Source organism: Tupaia chinensis, unplaced genomic scaffold (genome assembly GCF_000334495.1).
Source record: "Tupaia chinensis unplaced genomic scaffold, TupChi_1.0 Scaffold000294_3, whole genome shotgun sequence".
NCBI lineage: Eukaryota > Metazoa > Chordata > Mammalia > Scandentia > Tupaiidae > Tupaia > Tupaia belangeri.
In genome coordinates, this window is record NW_006159781.1 from 301,104 (window position 1) to 320,678 (window position 19,575).

Here is a 19,575-nt window from a genome sequence, read left to right on the forward strand (position 1 = left end):
CCGCGGCGCCCGGCTGGGCTCGCCCCGGCGGGGAGGAGCGCGGCGGGGAGTGCCGGCGGGGGGCACTGCCGGGCTGGGGGCGTCGGGCTGGCCTCCGGGAGCCGAGGATTGGGACGTCCGGGGAGGGCAGGGCACTCCGGGCGAGGCAACGGCCCGGGTGGGAGCTGACGAGTGGGGAAAGCCGGGACAGTCGCGGGGCCTAAGCCTCGCTCCTCCTGGGACCCGCAGACGCCGCTCCGCCTTCCCGGCGGGCTTCTCGCCCCTCCCTGGTCTCCAGCTGGGAGAAAATGAGGTCCCAGGGTGAGGCTCAGAATCCATCCTCCACCGCCAGGGCCAGAACCCTCGCCTCGCTCTCCTCGCCTGTCACCCGGGGTCCAAGTGCCGCCCCCTCGACCAAGTCGGCGGAGCGGGCCGCATCCCACCCTCAGTCTAGACACCTTTTCTGCCGCTGTTCTCCCCTCCCCCAGCCCTGAGCGCTGGCTGTCTGGACAGGTGGGGGTGGGGTGGGAGTGTGGGGGTGTCACTGAAAGCCATTTATCAGTCATTCATCAAATACCCCAGGATCACCGGGTGCGGATCAGGCCCTGTGGCCTTCCTGTTTTTCTCCCCAACTGCCCAATCTCCCCCTCTTCCTGCCCGCCCCAACTTCAGACCTGCTCCAGGGCCTTAAACCGGGCTACACTCTGCTTCCAAAGCTGAAGCGCCCTAGGAGAGTCCCCAAACCCAAGGACAAAATACAAGAAGGAAAGGAAGAGGAGACCTGGAACCCTGCCCTTCACTTTTCTCCCCAAAAACGTTTCAGATGCCTGAGTGCTGTCCGATTGTCTGCCAGGGTGATATTTTTTAAAAATGTGTTTTGTTTCCTTGCACCATGGAAACCCTATAATTGCCTGGGTTAAAGGGCTACTCCCAGTGCAGGTGATGGGTCCGGGAGTCCCCCTGGGTGTCAGGAAGGCTTGTGTGGAATATCAGGGTCATGGCACACCACAACAGCCGCAGCCGGCCACACTCAGACACCTGGCCACGGCGTCCTGGGTCCAGCCCCCCAAGGACAGAGTACAGCTGGGGCTGCAGGTCCCGGAGGGGTTAGCTGGCTCCTTTCCCACCTTGGCCACTCAAGCTCTGGAATGTCCTTCCTCCCAGCCCCTCCCCCGACCTCCTAAGGTGTGTGCTCACTTCCTGCTGGTCACCTGCAATTTCACTCTTACCCTCCAGGTCGGAAGCTCCTGGGAGGGAGGGAACCTGGGCTGGACACCCTGTGAGTGCTTCCTACCTGTTGCCTGGATGAGTCAAGTGGGAGTCGGGGATTCCTATCGCATCACTTCGAGATAACTGTTGTTAAAACCTGCCCCTTGTTGGCCAGATGTTTTAAAAACACCTTTTTATATTTCGAAGTATCTTGTTGACATTTTTTTCTGCCAGCATCATGTATGAACATTTCTCACCTTAAACAGTACTTTTTATGTCGTTCAAGCATCTCTGGTTAATGGAGCCTTTGCCATGTCGGCTTTTCAGTATTTGGCTCTTTTAGATGAGGTTACATTGACTTTATATGTATCTTTATAGCTTGCTGGATTTTTCCTGGAAGGGAATTAACCAGGTAGTCAGGGCCTCTGAACCTCTGTGTGGCTGTTCCTGGAAGCAGGTAGCTCTGGGGAGCCTGGCATTTCCCCAGGCGGTGGGCGTGCACCCCTGTCCCTCCCAGAATCAGAGTGGTTCTGCTGCCTGCTGACTTATCTGCATGAAGGCCGGCCCTTGTCTTTTGTCTCTGCAGTAATCTTTTCCAGGTTATCATGTAGCTTTGCTTTTGCTACTGCATTTTGTGTGAGTGTGTGTGTGTGTGTGTGTGTGTGTGTGTGTGTGTGAGAGAGAGAGAGAGAGAGTTTTTGAGGAGCAAGGTTTTTAGTTTGGTTTTACTCTGTGTGTGCTTTTTGGTGAGGGAGCCGTGCCTGCATTCATGAACTGATGGAAATGAGCCAGAAGAGAAAACTGAGCAGACTGGCCAGGGATGGCGTCTCAGAGGGGGCAGGTGGTGGGAGGCTGCAGCCCAGGGCTGGTTCTGAGAGACCTGCCCTGCTGGGAGGGTGCGGGCTGGAGAGCACCTAGAATAGGCTCTGATGGCCAGATGCCAGTGGAGGGGGAGGAGGGCTTCTGAACCCGAGGTCTCCAGCTCCCTGGGGCCAGGGGCCGTTGACTACCTTCATTCCCTTGAGTGGGAGGGAGCAGGTGGTATCATTCCCATTGCATCTCCGGGAAGGGGAGGAAGGGGAACGCCTCTAGGGATCAACCAGCTGATGGGTGGCAGGGCTGTGCTGAAGGTGGGCTCTCCCCATACTAACCACGAGCCTGGGCAAGCTGCTCAGAAAGCAGCTGCTCATGGTCAGCCCTCAGGAAATACACACTGGTGTTATTATGACGCTACAGAGCTCCATACTGGACCGGGAGCTCGTAATGAAGTTTACCCAACTCAGGAGACTTCTGGTTCACCAGCAGGGCCAGCAGCTCAGACAGAAAGGGCCAGGAGGTCACATTGTCACTCTTGGATTAGGAGGGTAGACAGTTATGTGCCTTGATGCTGGGTGGGAGTGGCAGGGGACCACAGGTCAGTGAGACCTGTTTAAAATCTCCAATCATGGTGCCTTGGGGCCAGCAGGTAGCTTGGCAGCTAAGGCGTTGAACTCCCACATGGCTGCAGTTTGAATACCATACCCAGAGGCTTGAAAATCACTCCACGCTCCTGTGCCCAAAATCCAAGAGGAGAATGGGGAAGGGATTGTGGTGTGGCCGTCCCTCCCCCCCCACCCCAGGATGATTTCTCACTTTCTGTCTCTCTCCAGTGAGCGCACACACCCTATGGCAAAGACCTAAGAAAATAAAATCTCAGTGCCTTTGACCCGGTCTCTGGGTTCTAAGGCCATAGGTAACTGAAGGTGCTCACCTCGATGTTGTTTATAAATGCCTAAAGGGTGTTATGGCACCACCAGCTAGTTTGAGAGCCCAGGGACCCCACATGTTTTTTTGCCTGTTTATTGCTAGAGGGAGCTTGCACTGGAAAGAGACAGAGAGGCTATGTCTTGGAGTGGGGAGGGTACAGAGATCAGAAGCCCGGGTCCGGGCAGCTCCTGTCCACCCTGCAGGCAAGCACCAGCACGTGTGCACCCCCCAACAGGGCGTGGTCACATTGCAGTCCTTTTTCCTCTGTTTCTCCATCCTGTCAGGATTTGGGGTAACCATGCACACAGGTGCATGTTTTCTAAGCCTCCGGAGCCTGGATTTGAACCAAGCTTACTTATGTAGGGTCCAGACCCCTGTGCATGATGCTTAACCACAATCCTGTGGGGCTGGCCCAAGGCAACATGTTTTTAAGTGAAAAACGAAACTGAGGCGTAGAACAGCGTGTGTAATAGGGTCTCCTTCGGTGTGTCCGCCTGCGTGTGGCTCTGCGTCAGCACGGCCCTGTGTGAACAGAGGCCGGAGAAGGACTCTGGCAGGAGCAGACTAAAACGCTAGCAGGGTGTCCTCGGCGCCAGGGTCACACAGAAAGCCTGACCGTGTTACATGCCCCCGTGGTCATGAAGATAAAGAGCAAAGCAGGGAGTGTCTTTGCAGGGCGCTCTCTCCTGCTTGAGTTGCACTTCCCCCAGGAAGCCACATTTCCCGGGAAGTGCTTTTAGAGAGGCCCTCTGCAGCAGCTCTTGCCGGCCCACCCACCTCACAGACCCTCACCTCCTGGCGGATTTCTGGATTTCTTTGATGATTTTCCGCTAGTAGGACATGAGCTCTGGGGCCAGCTCCATAGCCTAGTGATTAAGGCGTGTGAATCCGACACGACCAGTCCTGTGGTTCAAGTCCTGGACTTGGTGGCTTGAAAACCACATGGGGAGTTGTGTGCATGCGTGCCCAAAATCCCAACAGGAAGGAAAACTGGACGAGAAGGGACTGCGACAAGAACGTGCTCCACTGGGGGTGCTTTCTCCCTCTCTCACTGGAGTGTACGTGCCCTCTGGCAAAATAAAAAAAAATCAGCTCTCTTCTGGATTGGATAATGATTTACCCTCCAAAGGGCCACATTTTGGAACTTGTCCTCGTGGGCAGGAACTGGACCGTGGAGTCACCAGCCTCTTAAGTGGACTAATGCAGTCTCGGGAGACTGGGTGGGGTCTCGTGACGGGGCTGGCTCTCCGGAGAGCAGGTCCTTATGAGAGAGCTGCCCACAGGCGGCACTCCGCCTGCAAGTGCCCGCCAGCCTCCCTGCTGCGTTGGCCATGCTGTGACCTAGGCCATCACGATGCCAGCCTTACTCTTGTGAACTTTGCAGCCACCAGTATCGTGAGCCAGGCCAACCCAGTCTCTGGTGTTCCCATTAGCCATGCAGCTGTGGACGAAGACCCGCTCCATGGAGCCATAGACCCTGCCTGTCCTTCCACTGCCTCGCGCGTTCCCTGACCTCTCGAGGGCTGGCACAGGGTAGGTGCTCCAGCATTCATTGACGGGATGCTGGAGCTAAGGGCTGGAGCTGAGGGCTGGCTCCGTCTCCTTCCAAGGCGACTTCACGCGTCTGGTCCCGCAGGAACTCTGACTACGGACGGTCATCCCTCTGACCTCGTGACCTGTCTGTGCCCTCAACCTTGCCCCCAAGGGAAGGTGATGCTCCAAGAGGTCAGCGATGGCCACTGCCGATAGAATGGGCAGAACCGGTGCCAGAAAGAACAGATTCGCAAGGTCTTTCTAGAAGGACCCCAAGCGATTGTCTTGTTCAAGCTCTTTATTTCACAGATGGAGATATCTAGGTTCAGCTCACACTCCAGGGTCACAGCGCAAAAGTGAAAAAGACAGGACCCAGGGGGTACCAGCAGTTAACATAATGGCTATGTTGCTGGACTCCCATGTAGTCGACCGTGGTTCGCATCCCAGACCCGGTGGCTTAAAACTCACGCCAGGCGTGTGTGCGTGCGTGCCCAAGATCCCGAGAGGAGAATGGAGGAGAAGGGATTGCGGAGTGGCCATCCCCCCTGGGGGGTGATTTCTCGCTTTCTATCTCTCTGTTTCTCTGTCTGTCTGGCGAACGCAGGTACCCTATAGCAAAAACCTCTCCAAAAAAAAGAAAAAGACAGGACCTAGGTCTCGTGCCAGGCAGTGTCCAGTCAGGAGGTGCTCAGAGGGAGAGTATGGCAGAGTGGGTGGTGGGGGGTTGCTACTGCTACTGGGTTTTTTATTTAATTTCAGAGACCGTGTGCATGTGTACGAATGAGTGCATAAGAGAGAAAAAGAGGACAGGGGGATAGAGAAAGCACCCCAAGTGGGGCCTGGTCACACACTATCTCCCCCTTTCTCATTCACATCAGGATTCCGAACATGTGCACACATGACCAGTGTGTGCTTCAAGTCAGGACCTGAACCCTTACCAGCAATGTGGGACCTGCTCTAGGCGTGCTCCACCAAGCTACAGGGCCAGCTCTGCTTTTCATCTTAGAACAGTAAAAAAGGAGTAAATGAAGCAGCGTGGAACTTTCTCTCAAGTCGGGGACTTAGCACCAGGTACTTTAGTGTGTGAGTCGAGGCATCTGACTTTATCTCGTGGCCTCGGGTGGGGAGACGCGTACTGCTTACATCTCTAACAGTTGCAGTTTGCATTTGCACATCGTTTGTCGTTTGCGAAAGGCATGCCCCTATGAGTCCTCACAGTGGACAGAACAGGACTCATTACCTCATTCTCGGAAATTAAGCATTGAGCAACTGCTATGTGCTAGGATCTGCACTGGCCCTAAGCGGGGAAGAGCAGTCCTAGTTCCTGTCCTCCGGGAGCTGACGCTGCGTTCCGTGCCCTCGACGTCTTTATTTAACCAGCCTCTTGAGCCAGACCTTGGCTTGTCTAATCTTTTGCGATTGCAAACTAATCTGTGACATTTTACAAATGCCCCTTGTCTGTAAGACAAATCCCCAGAGCAGTACCACATGTCTAGAGGATAAATGCCGATGTGATTTTGATGGATTTTGCTAAATTTCCTCCACTGCCAGTGGACCCTTTCAGCCTGCCTGGCACAGAGTGCATACATGCCAGTTTCACCAGGGAACATGTGGGTAAATGTTTGGACTTCTGCTCATCTGACAGGTGCTTACATTTGCATTTCCCTTATGGGACCAGCAGTTAGCGTAATGGCTATGTCACTGGACTCCCACGTAGTTGACCGCAGTCCGAGTCCCGGATCTGGTGACTTAAACTCACGCCGGGTGCGTGCATGCCCGAGATCCCGAGAGGAGAATGGAGAAGAAGGGATTGTGGCGTGGCCATTCTCCTGGGGGTTGGTTCCTTGCTTTCTGTCTCTCTGTCTGTCTCTGTCTTTCTGGCGAGCACATGTGCCCTATAACAAAAACCTCTCAAAAAAAAAAAAAAATTGCATTTCCCTTACTTTTAAAGGATCCTTAGGGCCAGCCAGGTGGTGTGATGGTTGAAGCAGCTGGGTCCCCAAATGACTGACTGCTTGGTTTGATTCCCAGACCCTGCGACTTGAAAAATACACTGGGTGCATATGCGCACGTGCTCACAATCCCAAGAAGAGGCGGGATTACCATGTGACAGCATGTTTTCTTCCTTTTTCTTCTCTGTCTCTGTCTCTCCCCTGGAGGATGCTTTCTTACTCTCTCTGTCTCTGTCTCCCTATCTCTTGCTATTTCTTTCTCTCTCTCTTTCCCATCAGCAAGTGCTATAGCAAACTGTAGCAAACTAAAAAAAATAAAAAAGATCTTTGATCTTGCTTAGTTGTGGAAGTCATATGTGGGGTTTGTGCAAACTGTTTTGACCTGCTTTCTTCCGGAATGTGGGACTTCCCATGATTTCTGGGAGCACTTTGTGTGTTTGGGAAATGGTACCTTTCTGCTATGAGGGGGCATCCAAGTTGTCCCACACTGTCATGTCTATTTTGACTTCATTGTTTTCTTAAAAAATTTTCTTTCCTCATTCACAAGAGAGTGAATAAACAAGAGCGAGAGAAAGCGAGTAGCAGCCTCCACAGGGACCAGCCTCACTGCGGTCCCTCTTCCTCCAGGCCTCCCGCCTGGCAGGTCCTGTCGGGGCCACTGAACCCCAGCTGAGCGTGTCAGGTCCTGTGGGAGCCACCCCCACACTGGCCAGCATGTCAGGTCCTGTGGGGACACCCGCACACTCCCCAGCATGTCAGGTCCTGTGGGGGCCACCGTGCACTGGCCCCGCCTGTCTCGGGCTGACTGTGCAGGAATCAGCCATGGTTGCTGTGCGGGACCCCGCTTCTCTTGAGCAGTGCGGTATCCTGTGCCCAGACCCAGCCTTAGTCTTGACTTCTTTTTTTTTTAATTTTTACATTTTTAAAAAATTTGCTGTGGGGTACCTGTGCTCACCGGTGAGACAGTGAAAAAGCCAGGGAGAGGGAAGGTGAGGAAGCACCCCCAGGGACGGCTATGCTACAGTCCATTCCTGTCCATTCTCATTTCTGGATTTTGGGCATGCACCATATACACCAAGCTTATTTTCCTTTCTTTTAGTTTTTTTTTTTTTTTTTTTTAGAATTATTTCATTAAACTTTATTTATTTATTTATTTAAATTTGACCAGAGAGGGAGAAAGTGAGAGAGGGGGAAAGTGAGAGTGAGATAACAAGCCACCAGGTTCAGGACTCGAACCGCAGTCTGCCATGTGGGGGTCCAGCACCCTTAACCATGCCACCTGCGGGCCCCTTAAACTTTGTTGTTATTGTTAGGTTTTTGCCATAGGACATGTATACTGACTGGAGAGACAGAGGAAGAGAAAGTGAGAAACTACCCCCCAGGGGGATGAGCACTCCACAGTCCCTTCTGCATTCTCTCCTCTCGGGAATTTGCTCATGTGCACACTCACACACACACACACACACACACACACACACACAGAGACAGCGAGATTTTCAAGCCTCTGGGTCTGGGACTTGAACGAACCATTGTTGACCCTATGGCAGTCCAGTGCCTTAACCACCACACTACCTGCTGGCCACTCCAGCTTTTTCAAGCCATCAGTTCCAAGACTTGAACTGCACAGTTGGCCGTGTGGGATTCGGCTGCCTTAACCAAGCCACCAGGTGGGCCCAGTTTTGACTTTCTTGGTTGTATTTTGGAAGAGGACATGGAGTTTGTTTCTTTCCAGCAATGAAGTTTATTCATCTTTTTTTCTTATGACTTCTGGATTTCATACATAATTAGGAAAACATTCCCAACCCCAAAGTTATAAGTGAATCCACTCATGTTTGTTCTACATTTTTATGGGGCTTTTGTTCTATTTTAGAGATTTTTTTTTTCTCCATAGGGCACATGTGCTCGCTGGAGAGACAGAGAGAGAGAGAGAGAGAAAGAGGGAAAGTCAGAAATCGCCCATGATTTCTGGGAGCAGAGGAGGTGGCCATGTCATAACCCCCACCACCTGGGATTTGGGACACACATGCGCATGCACGTGGTGTGTTTTCAGGCTGCCTGGTGACTTGACCCTCGGAGTCAGCCACGTGAGATCCAGCACCTTATCCACCATACCACCTGCGGGCCCACATTTTTACGGGTTTTAATATTTACACCGGGACTCTCTCCCGGCGCTCAGAGGTAGAGAACACTCCAGAACACTTGCCCCCGCCCCCTGGCTGCCCCAGCAGCCCCACACCCGGCAGAAAACCCGGCTTTACCCAGCTGCTTTGAGATGGTATTTCTGTGATTTCTTTTCCTTCCCTGGTCTGCCTGTTCACGTGCCGAGACTACGTTGTTTTAATTACGAAACTTGGTTGCCCGTTTCACCGTCCAAGGGCCAACCCGGCCTTCCTTGTTTGTTCGGCCATCTCGGCTTTCTCTGTGCGTTCTCGCGTGTTTATTTTCGTATGACTTTTAGAACCAATTAGCCTAACTCCAGAATCACATACGATTTGCAGATTGAGAGAAAGTGGACGTTTCTATAAGCGAACACTCATTCTGGAACATAGCACGTCCTTCCACCTGTTCAGGCTTGCTTTCAAGCTCTTCAGGGGCCTAACATCTGTTCAGAGATTTCCAGCATTTTTTGTCACATTTAACCATCAAGCATGGTGGTAGTAGTTGTGTAAGTGGACTTTTCTCTTTCCTTATATCCTTTTTTTCTTTTTTAAGTAGCTACTTCATTTATTATTATTATTATTTATTAATTTGCTATAGGGCTTGTGTACTCACCAGAAGGAGACAGAGAATGAGAAAGCAGGCAGCCAGGTTCAGGATTCAAACCACAGTTGGCCATGTGGGAGTCTAGCGCCTTACCCACCACATCACTTGCTGGCCCCTTATTATATTTTTTTAACTGCCGCTTCTGGTTATTTGTATGAAGTGAGTGTGTGTGTGTGTTTTCTGCCACAGTTTATTGTTTGTAGTTTTCCGATAGCTTCTCTTTTCTAAGTATACACTAACATTCTCTTGGCTTTTATAGGTGTACGATAACATCAAATGGAAATAACAGTTTTGGGCCGGCAGGTGGTATTGGTGGTTAAGAATGCTGGACTTCCACACGGCCAACTGCGGTTCAAGTCCCAGACTTGGTGACTTGCTTTCTCACTTCCTGTCTCTCTCACTCTGTCCTTCTCTAGTCAAATAAAAATAAATAAATAAAGTTAAATAAAATAATTATTTTTAAAGATGACAGTCTTAACTATCTCCATAATTTTTATACCTCTGTTTTCTTTTTCTTGTCATATTGCTTTGCTGCCCACATGCAGCATGCTCATCACTAGCAGTGTTGATGCCAGCTTCTTCGTCATTTCCCTGACCTCCATGACAGTGCCCATGTGTGAAACTGGCTCCTGGCTTTCATGAAGATTCATATCATTTAGTTAAGCAGGCATCCATGGGTTCCTTCATTAAGAACGAGTGTTAGCTCTTTCAGCAAATACTTTTTAGTATCACTGGATGACTGTGTGCTTTTTCTCCTTTTATCTATTAATATGATGAATTATTAATGATTTTGAAAAGAATTATTTTATTTAACTTTATTTATTTACTTATTTTTTAATTTGGCCAGAAAGGGGCAGAATGAGAGAGAGAGAGAGGGAAAGCAAGAAAGCAAGCCACCAGGTCCAGGACTCAAACCACAGTCGGTCATGTGGAAGTCCAGCGCCATTAACTACCATGCCACCCATATTAATGATTTTTAAATATTGAACCATCCTTGCATTCCTAGAATAAACCCCTCTTGGTTTGAATGTTTTATTCTTTTCCCTTTTTTAAAATTTTTATTTTTTAAGAGTTTTGCTGTAGTGCACGTGTGCTCACCAGAGACCATCAGAGAGAAAGGGACAATGAGAAAGCACCTCTCAGCCGGGATGCAATCATTTCTCCTCCATTCTCCCCTTGGGATTTTGAGCACTTGTGAAGTCCCAGACTTGGTGACTTGCTTTCTCACTTCCTGTCTCTCTCACTCTGTCCTTCTCTAGTCAAATAAAAATAAATAAATAAAGTTAAATAAAATAATTATTTTTAAAGATGACAGTCTTAACTATCTCCATAATTTTTATACCTCTGTTTTCTTTTTCTTGTCATATTGCTTTGCTGCCCACATGCAGCATGCTCATCACTAGCAGTGTTGATGCCAGCTTCTTCGTCATTTCCCTGACCTCCATGACAGTGCCCATGTGTGAAACTGGCTCCTGGCTTTCATGAAGATTCATATCATTTAGTTAAGCAGGCATCCATGGGTTCCTTCATTAAGAACGAGTGTTAGCTCTTTCAGCAAATACTTTTTAGTATCACTGGATGACTGTGTGCTTTTTCTCCTTTTATCTATTAATATGATGAATTATTAATGATTTTGAAAAGAATTATTTTATTTAACTTTATTTATTTACTTATTTTTTAATTTGGCCAGAAAGGGGCAGAAGGAGAGAGAGAGAGAGGGAAAGCAAGAAAGCAAGCCACCAGGTCCAGGACTCAAACCACAGTCGGTCATGTGGAAGTCCAGCGCCATTAACTACCATGCCACCCATATTAATGATTTTTAAATATTGAACCATCCTTGCATTCCTAGAATAAACCCCTCTTGGTTTGAATGTTTTATTCTTTTCCCTTTTTTAAAATTTTTATTTTTTAAGAGTTTTGCTGTAGTGCACGTGTGCTCACCAGAGACCATCAGAGAGAAAGGGACAATGAGAAAGCACCTCTCAGCCGGGATGCAATCATTTCTCCTCCATTCTCCCCTTGGGATTTTGAGCACTTGTGCACACAGACACACACCTGGCATGATTTTCAAGCCACCAGGTCCAGGACCCAAACCATGAAGTCGGCCACATGGGATCCAGTGCCTTAACCTCCACGCCACCTGCTGGCCCCTTCCTTTCCTCTTTTTTAAAAAGTTCATTTATTTATTCCATGAAAGAGAGAGAGAAACAGGCACCCCCTAAAAGACTTTCCCACTGTGCTCTACCTCCATCTCAGCCAGCCGCGGTCCCAGGTGTGCACATGCCCAGTGTGCCCAGAGAGCTCTTGTGACATGAACACGGCCCTTCCTCATGTGGCCTAGTTCCATCACACGTGCCACCCCCTGGCCCCAGATATTCGATGCTTCTAATGTGCTGCTTAAGTCTATTTGCTTATTTGTTTTAGGATTTCTATAATAATATTTATAAAAGAAATGTACGCAATCGTCTATCTTGTTCAGGTTTTAGAATCTGTGCTACAGCTTAGTTTGCAGGCTTGCCGGTAGCATGGGGGTTAAGGCACTGAATCCCACATGGCCTACTCTGTGGTTCAAGTCCTGGGCCCAGTGGCTTAGAAAGTCATACCAGGCACATATACATGCATGCCCAAAATCCCGACAGGAGGAACAGATGGAGAAGGGGTTGCAGCATGGCTATCCCCTGAGAGGTGACGTCTCACTTTCCCTCTCTGCCTGTTTCTCTGTCTCTCTCTTCCCTGCAGTTCTTCAGCCCATTGGCTCTTGGGTACTCATGCATAGGCCCTCTGTGTTGCAGGCTGACCAAGCTGGGGTTTCAAACTGAGATCGACATGTGCTATAAGTCACGTGTGCTCACCAGAGTGAGAGAAAGAGAGAGGGAAAGTGAGGAACCCTCACCCCCAGGGGGGTGGTCATACCACAGTTCCCTCTCTGTCCTCTTCCCAGAATTAGAGCCATCAGTTGGCCGTGTGTGACCCCTCGGCCTTAACCACCACACTACCAGCCGTGGGCCCTCCTGCCCATCGCCAGCTTCTCTTAAAGCCTATTACCCCTGTACTGCAGAGCCAGACTCTTAACATTTTTAGACTAGCCCTTTATTTGTTTATGTTTACCTTTCTGTTTCAATGATTACATATATGGGAAGCTAAAAATATCCTCCTCTTTGCTGTTGTAGCTATACCCTATAGATTTGTGTTTTGAATATTTTTGCTTTCTTCTTGTTGTTTTTCTTTTCTTCTTTTGGAGAGGTTTTTGCTATAGGGCACGTGCGCTCGCCAGAAAGACAGAGAGAGACAGAAAATGAGAATTCACACCCCGGGGGGATGGCCACACCGCAATCCCTTCTCCTCCATTCTCCTCTCAGGATCTTGCGCACGCACGCACACACACCCAGCGTGAGTTTAAGCCACCGGGTCCCAGACTCGAACCATGGTCAACTACATGGGAGTCCAGCGACATAGCCATGCCAACTGCTGGTCTCTCTTATTTTTGTTTTCTAAAAACCCTACACATTCAGGGCTAGCTGGTGGTGTAGTAGTTAGAGCAGCTGGATCCTACAGGGCCAACAATATGCTTCGAGTCCCAGACCCAGTGTCTTGAAGGCCATGCTGAGCAGATGTGCGTACTTGTACAAAATCCCAAGAGAAGAATGGAGGAGCAGGGAGTACAACATGGCCACCCCCAAGGCTGCGTTCCCTCTCTGTCTCTCGCAGGCGAGCATACAAACCCTAGAAAACCACTTTAGAGGGACCGGCAGGTGGCATGGTGGTTAAAGGCGCTGGATTCCCCTATGGCCAACCATGGTTCAAGTCCTGAACCTGGCGGTTTGCTTTCTCACTTTCCCTTTCTCTCTCTCTCTCTGGTCAAATTAAAAAATAATAATAACAACTGGAATTAATGAAATACATAATTCTCTTTTTAAAGATGTTAGAAAAGGAAAATTTAAAAATCCTACAAATTCAGTTTGTAATTCCTTTTTTTTTCTTTTTTAGTTCCCCCCCACAGGGCAGAGACAGAGAGAGAAAGTGAGAGATCATCCCCCAGGAAATGATTTCCACACCACAATAGTTCTCCATTTCTCCATCCTGTCAGGGTTTCAGCATGCATGCACACACACATACATGCCTGGCATGTTTTCCAAGCCTCCAGAGCTGGGAGTCAAACTACAGTAGCCATGTGGAATCCAGCTCTCTAAATCTACAGGGCCAGCCCAAGGAAGATTTTTTCTTTAAAGAAATATTTAATTTTATTAAATATCATTATTATTTTTTAATTTGATCAGAGAAAGAGAGAGCAAGTGAGAAAGCAAACCACCAGCAAACCATCACCAGGACTCGAACAGTAGTCAGCCATGTGGGAGTCCAGCACCTCAACCACCACACCACCTGCTGGCCCTGAGATTTTTTTAAAAAAAAGAATAATTTATTTAATTTTATCTATTATCGTTGTTATTTTTAAATTTGTTACAGGGCATGTGCACTCACCAGAGAGCTAGAATGCAAGCTGCCATGTCCAGGACTCAAACCGTCGTCGGCCATGTTGGAGTTCAGTGCCTTTACCACCATGCCACTTGCTGGTCCTCCAAGAGAGATTTTTTTTTAATTTCCCGATTTTCACATTAACTTCATAGTATATTTCCTTGTAATCACGAAATGTTTAATTTTTTTATATTATTGAGACTTTCTTCATGATCAATTTTCATGAATAGTTCATCAGCTCCACTTGAAAGTGCATTATCTATTATCAGGGTAGAGTTTGAAATTATCTGGTCAAATTTTTAAAAAATGAATAAAGTTAAATAATTCTTTAAAAAGTGAATAAATTTAAATAAAAATGACTGTTTTAGAAAAAATAGTTTTTATTTAACTTTATTATTATTATTTTGTATGTCTTTGTGTGAGGGCATGGGGACAAGTATATTCTTTGGTCATATGACCTGTTTTCTTTGCTTTAAAAATGAGGGTCCTGGGACCAGCAGTTAGCGTAATGGCTATGTCACTGAACTCCCATGTAGTAGACTGAGGTTTGAGTCCCGGACCTGGTGGCTTAAACTAATGCCGGGCGCGTGTGCGTGTGTGCCCAAGATCCCGAGAGGAGAATGGAGGAGAAGGGATTGTGGCGTGGCCATCCCCCCTGGGGGGTGATTTCTCGCTTTCTGTCTCTCTGTCTCTCTCTGTCTGTCTGGCGAGCGCACGCACCCTATAGCAAAAACCTCTCCAAAAAAACCAAACCAAACCAAACCAAAAAAAAAAAAGAGGGTCCTGGTCTGTAGGAGGGCTCGTGTCTCACCCAGCGCAGTGTCATCTGAGCACCCTTGGCCAGTGTTCCCAGTCCCTGTTTCTGTGGTTATCTAAGGTCTCTCTTCCGAACAAGAAGTCTAATTCGGTGCCTCTTCCTGCCCCTCCCGTGGCCCCGTGGCCCTCCTTGTAGCTGATGCTGCATGGAGTGACTCTAAGGCAGGTGTCTCCCTCCTGACTCCACTCTGGACTCTGTCCACCTGCCTTGCCTGCTCAGGCAGCAGCGTGGAGACTGAAGCAGCGGTCCTGGCAGTTCAGAAGATCTTTCTAGAGATAGCAGTGAGGCCGGCGGGTGGCGTGGTGGTTAAGGGCACTGGACTCCCACATGGCTGACCACTGTTCGAGTCCTGGACCTGGAGGCTTGCTTTCTCACTCTCTCTCTCTCTCTATCAAACTGGAAAATAATAATAATAAGTTAAATAAAATTATTCAAAAAAAAAAAATAGAGGCAGCGGTGAAGCACCTGTAAGAAGCGTGTTGCTCCCACCCTTGATGAGCAGAGGTGAGGAGGCAGCGTGGGGAGACACAGGTCTTAGCCTCTGAGATGACTGAAGTCATTCGTAAGAATTATGTTGTACCTGTGACAAGCCTCAGGAACACCTTACCCCACTCCTCTAACTTTTTTTCTTTTTCTTTTTTTAAATTTTAACTTTTTTTCCCAAGGGCATTTGAGCTTGCTGGGGAGAGGGAGAGAGAGAACCCCTCACCAGGGTATGGCCACACTGTAATCGCTTCTTCTCCATTGTCCATTCGGGATTCTGGAGACACACGTGGGGCTCGGCACCTTAACCACCACCACTGCCAGCCCGAACGTTTCTGTTACACGGGAGGTTCAGGAGCTCACCAGTCGCGACCCTGCCGCCCCGGCCCCAGCTAGCTAAAACCATAGGCATATACCACCGTGCCAGGCCTGTTTAGGTTGGGCCGTGAATCTAACATAGGTCTTTTTTATTTCTTAGTGGAACAGAACGTAAGGATGCATTTCGTAAACAGTGGCACATTTGATGAGATAGAGCAGGGCAATATCCTTCACTGCAGTTATCTTTGGGATTTGTGTATGCTCGAACTTTTTACCATTTAACTCTTACCTCTGCATTTTGCTCCTAGCTAACTGGGAGCCTGGGGCCGGTAGATTGTGAAATGGTGAGATCCTGTCAAAGATACCAGTCTGGGCCGCAGGTGGTGTGGTGGTTAAGGCACTGGACTCCCATGTGGCCAACCGTGGTTTGAGTCCTGGACCCAGCAGCTAGAGACATGCTGGGCATGTGTGTGCCTGCCCGAAGTCCCAAGAGAATGGAGGAGAAGGGATTGTGCTGCAGCCGTCCCCCCAGGGGTGACTTCTCACTTTCTCTGTCTCTCTCCAGCAAGCACACATGCCCTATAGCAAAATTCTCTCAAAAAAAAAAAAAAAAAAGAAGAAGTCTGTCTCTCCCTCTATCTCTCTCTTCCTGACATACCCAATGAGCTCGTTCCACTTTCCATGTTCTTCCTCACTTCCCTACCAGTTTTCATTAGCTGTTTCCTTCCTCCCTCCCTCCTTCCCCTCTCTCTCTCTCCCTCTCTCCCTCTCTCTCTCTCCCTCTCCCTCTCTCTCTCTCCCGCCCTCTCCCCCCCCCCCTCTCTCCCTCTTCCCCTCTCCCCCCCCTCTCGGCATGCACACACACCCATCTAGAGTGTTTTTCAAGCTACCAGGTCCAGGACTTGAACCATGCAGTCACCGTTTGAGAGCTATCCCCTTTAACCACCATACTGCTGACTGGCCCCCAGCTGCATCATTTCTACACTGCCTGCCTAACATTTTCGTTCCATTCTGTTGTCCTTAATCTACTTCACTTTCTTTTATAATCGGTAGTGAGATGCACTTAGTGCTTTGCCGGAGTTGTTCCAGTTGTCATTCGATTGGCTGGTGCCTGTTTCTTAGTCATTGCACGAAGTTTTGGTAGGAACAATATCGCCGGGTCCTCGTATTTGCACGCTGTTGGTGGTGGCCTTTGTGTTTCAAGAGCAGTGTGGCTACAAATTAAATCCTTGGCTCAAATATTCTTCCTTGAAAACCCTGCCAGTCTTCCTGTTCGGTCTTCTGTCATCAGGTGTTGCTATTGAACACTCCGATGTCAAGGGGATCCTCTTTTCCTCACTGACAGCTCGATCTTTTTGTCTAGCTGCCCGGAGATTTATTTTTGTCAAAGGTTCTGTAATTTTACTAGTCGGTGTTTTGGATTTTACCATATGGGGTTGCTGTTCTCTTTTTCTTTTTTTGGAGAGGTTTTTGCTATAGGGTGCATGAACGTGCCAGAAAGACAGAGAGAGACAGAGAGACAGAAAGCAAGAAATCACCCCCTAGGGCAATGGCCACACCGCAATCCCTAATCCTCCTCTTGGGATCTTGGACACGCATGCATACACACCCGGTGTGAGTTTAAGCCACCAGGTCCGGAACTTGAACTGCGGTCGGCTACATGGGAGTCCAGCGACATAGCCATTACGCCAACTGCTGGTCCCAAGGGTTGTTGTTCTCTAGTGCACGCTGTTCCTTTCAGTTCATGAAAGCAAATCTTCCCTTATTCCAGGCAAGTCTTCCTCGATTATAATTGTAAATATTTCTTCTCTTCTGTTGCTGTAGACTCCAGGGACACATTTGTTGGCTCTCCTTCACGTGTGTCTGTATTGCTCCTTCGTCGTCGTCTTCTTCTTCTTCTTGACTTCTTCTATCACTTTGGTTGTTTCTGCTTGATTGTTTTTACTTCTCCCTTTATATGTATTATACATACAATTTCGCTAAGACTTAGTTCATTGAGAGCAGCAGCAGCGCCGGGCCCTGCTGGGAGGTCCTCCTGGCGGCGGCATTTCTTGAGCAGCGGTAGTTCTCATTACAGCGCAGGGGTGAGTCCGGCTCGTGTTCGTCCGCGGAGATCTCTCTCATGTCGATCTGCTGCGGGAAATCGGGCTGAAGCGCCTGAGTTCGCGATGGAGAGAGGAAAGGAGCAGTTCCGTCAACTCTTTATTGGTGGCTTATGCTTCGAAACCACAGAAGAGAGTCTGAGAGACTCCTCCGAGCAGTGGGGACAGCTTACAGACTGGTAATGCGGGATCCTGCAAGCGAAAGATCAAGAGGGCTTATCTGTGACTTTCTCACCCCATGAGGTGATGCTGCCCTGGCTGCCAGGCTTCCTCCAACTGATGGGAGGGTCGTTGAGCCCAGACCTGTCGTGGCGCGACGGGGCTCGTGTCACTGTGAAGAAGCTGTTTGTTGGCGGAACTGAAGAAGAGACAGGAACATCGCCTTCCAGATCCTTTTGAGGAATATGGAAACTGACGCCATTGAGATCATGAGGGATAGACAATCTGGGAAGAACGGAGGCTTCGGCTTTGTCACTTTTGACGACCATGATCCTGTGGGTAAAACTTTTGCAGAAATACCACACTATCAATGGATGGACACGATGCAGAAGTAAGAAAGGCTTTTCTAGACAGGAAATGCAGGAAGTCTAAGTTCTAGGGGTGGAAGAGGAGGCAGTTTCGGTTTCGGAGATTCACGTGGTGGGGGTGGAAATTTTGAACCAGGACCAGGAAGTAACTTTAGAGGAGGATCCGATGGGTATGGAAATGGACGTGGATTTGGGGGTGGCTATCATGGGCATGGAGGCGGACCTGGAGGTGGCAATTTTGGAGGTAGCCCTGGTTATGGAGGAGGAAGAGGAGAATATGGTGGTGGAGGATCTGGAGACGGCAACCAGGGTGGGGGCTACGGAGGGGGGAATTATGGAAATGGAAGTTACAATGATTTGGGAAGCTATAACTAGCAACCTTCTCACTATGGTCCAATGAGGAGTGGGAACTTTGGTAGTAGCGGGAACATGGGGGGACCAGATGGTGGCGGGAACTATGGTCCAGGAGGCAGTGGAAGAAGTGGGGGTTATGGTGGGAGGAGCCGATTGAGCTTCTCCCTCTTTGGCTTGGGCTTCGCTGTATACATGGGAGGGACGAGAGCCCAGGGCTGACAGGACAGCTTCAGGTTACTGAAATAACAGTGTTGAGGAAACTTACCTCCATCACGCACGACTATGCAGCGTGTGGCAGAAGACGCCAGAGCAGATACAGAGGGTGTTGTGAGTGGGCTGGATTATTTAATAACATTACCTTACCGTGGAGGGAGGACTGTAAAAAACAATGCCTTTGAGACAGTTCCTTAGCTTTTTAATTGTTTCTTTCTAGTGGTCTTTGTAAGAGTGTGGAAGCATTCCTTCTTTGATCATGTTAAATTGGTAAGTTTCAGGTGACATGTGAAACCTTTCTTCAGATTTTTCTCAAAAGTTTTGAAAAGCTGTTAGCCAGAATCATGGTGTAATTAGACATAACATTTTTCCTTTAAGCAATTTAAGTGTGTGTGTAGAGTTAAGAAGCTGTTGTACATTTATGATTTAATAAAATAATTCTAAAGAAAAAAAAGAATTAGTTCATTTACTTTTATTAATTTGATCAGAGAGAAAGTGAAGAAGCAAGTCACCAGGTCCAGGACTTGAATCTCAGTCAGCCATATGGGAATCCAGTGCCTTATCCACCACACTATCTGCTGGAGACTCTCTATCTCTCCCTCTCTGGATCTCTCTCTCTCTCTGTGAGATTACTTTTTTTGTTTTTTAAGTTTTTGCCTTAAGGCATGCATGCTCACCGGAAAGAGACAGAGGCAGTCAATGGGGCAGTGAGAAATCACCCCCGGGGGTGACCACCACAGTCCTCCTCCCACCCTCCTCCTGGGGTCTCGGGCACACATGTACATGCTCCTGGTGTGAGTCTCAAGTCACGGGGTCAGGGACTCAGCTGAGGTCAGCCATGTGGAAGGCCAGCAAAGTAACCTGGCCCCACTTCTACTAGTCTCTACATCTCTTACTGTATCTTGAATGGGGTGGGCTTTCCTTGTATTGCGTGTGGTTTCATTTTCATTTCTGAAATGGCTTCTTTTCCTTCTGTTCTTTCTTAGGAGCTTTCAGTTCCCACACGTGGTCTTCATGTCCCAGCACCTGCCCGTCCCCTTCCATCCTCATGGCCCCAGCACTCGCCCATCCGCCTCCGTCCTCGCGCCCCCAGCACCCGCCCGTCC

The 19,575-nt window shown here is 49.0% G+C and overlaps 1 protein-coding gene and 1 pseudogene across 1 annotated transcript in view; both read left to right on the top strand.

Moving 5' to 3' along the window:
* The window catches only part of A4GALT (alpha 1,4-galactosyltransferase (P1PK blood group)), a 34,255-nt gene that overhangs the window by 941 nt on the left and 13,739 nt on the right, over positions 1 to 19,575 (top strand). The window lies entirely within an intron of this gene.
* Positions 16,930 to 19,538, top strand: LOC114008162 (heterogeneous nuclear ribonucleoproteins A2/B1 pseudogene; annotated as a pseudogene).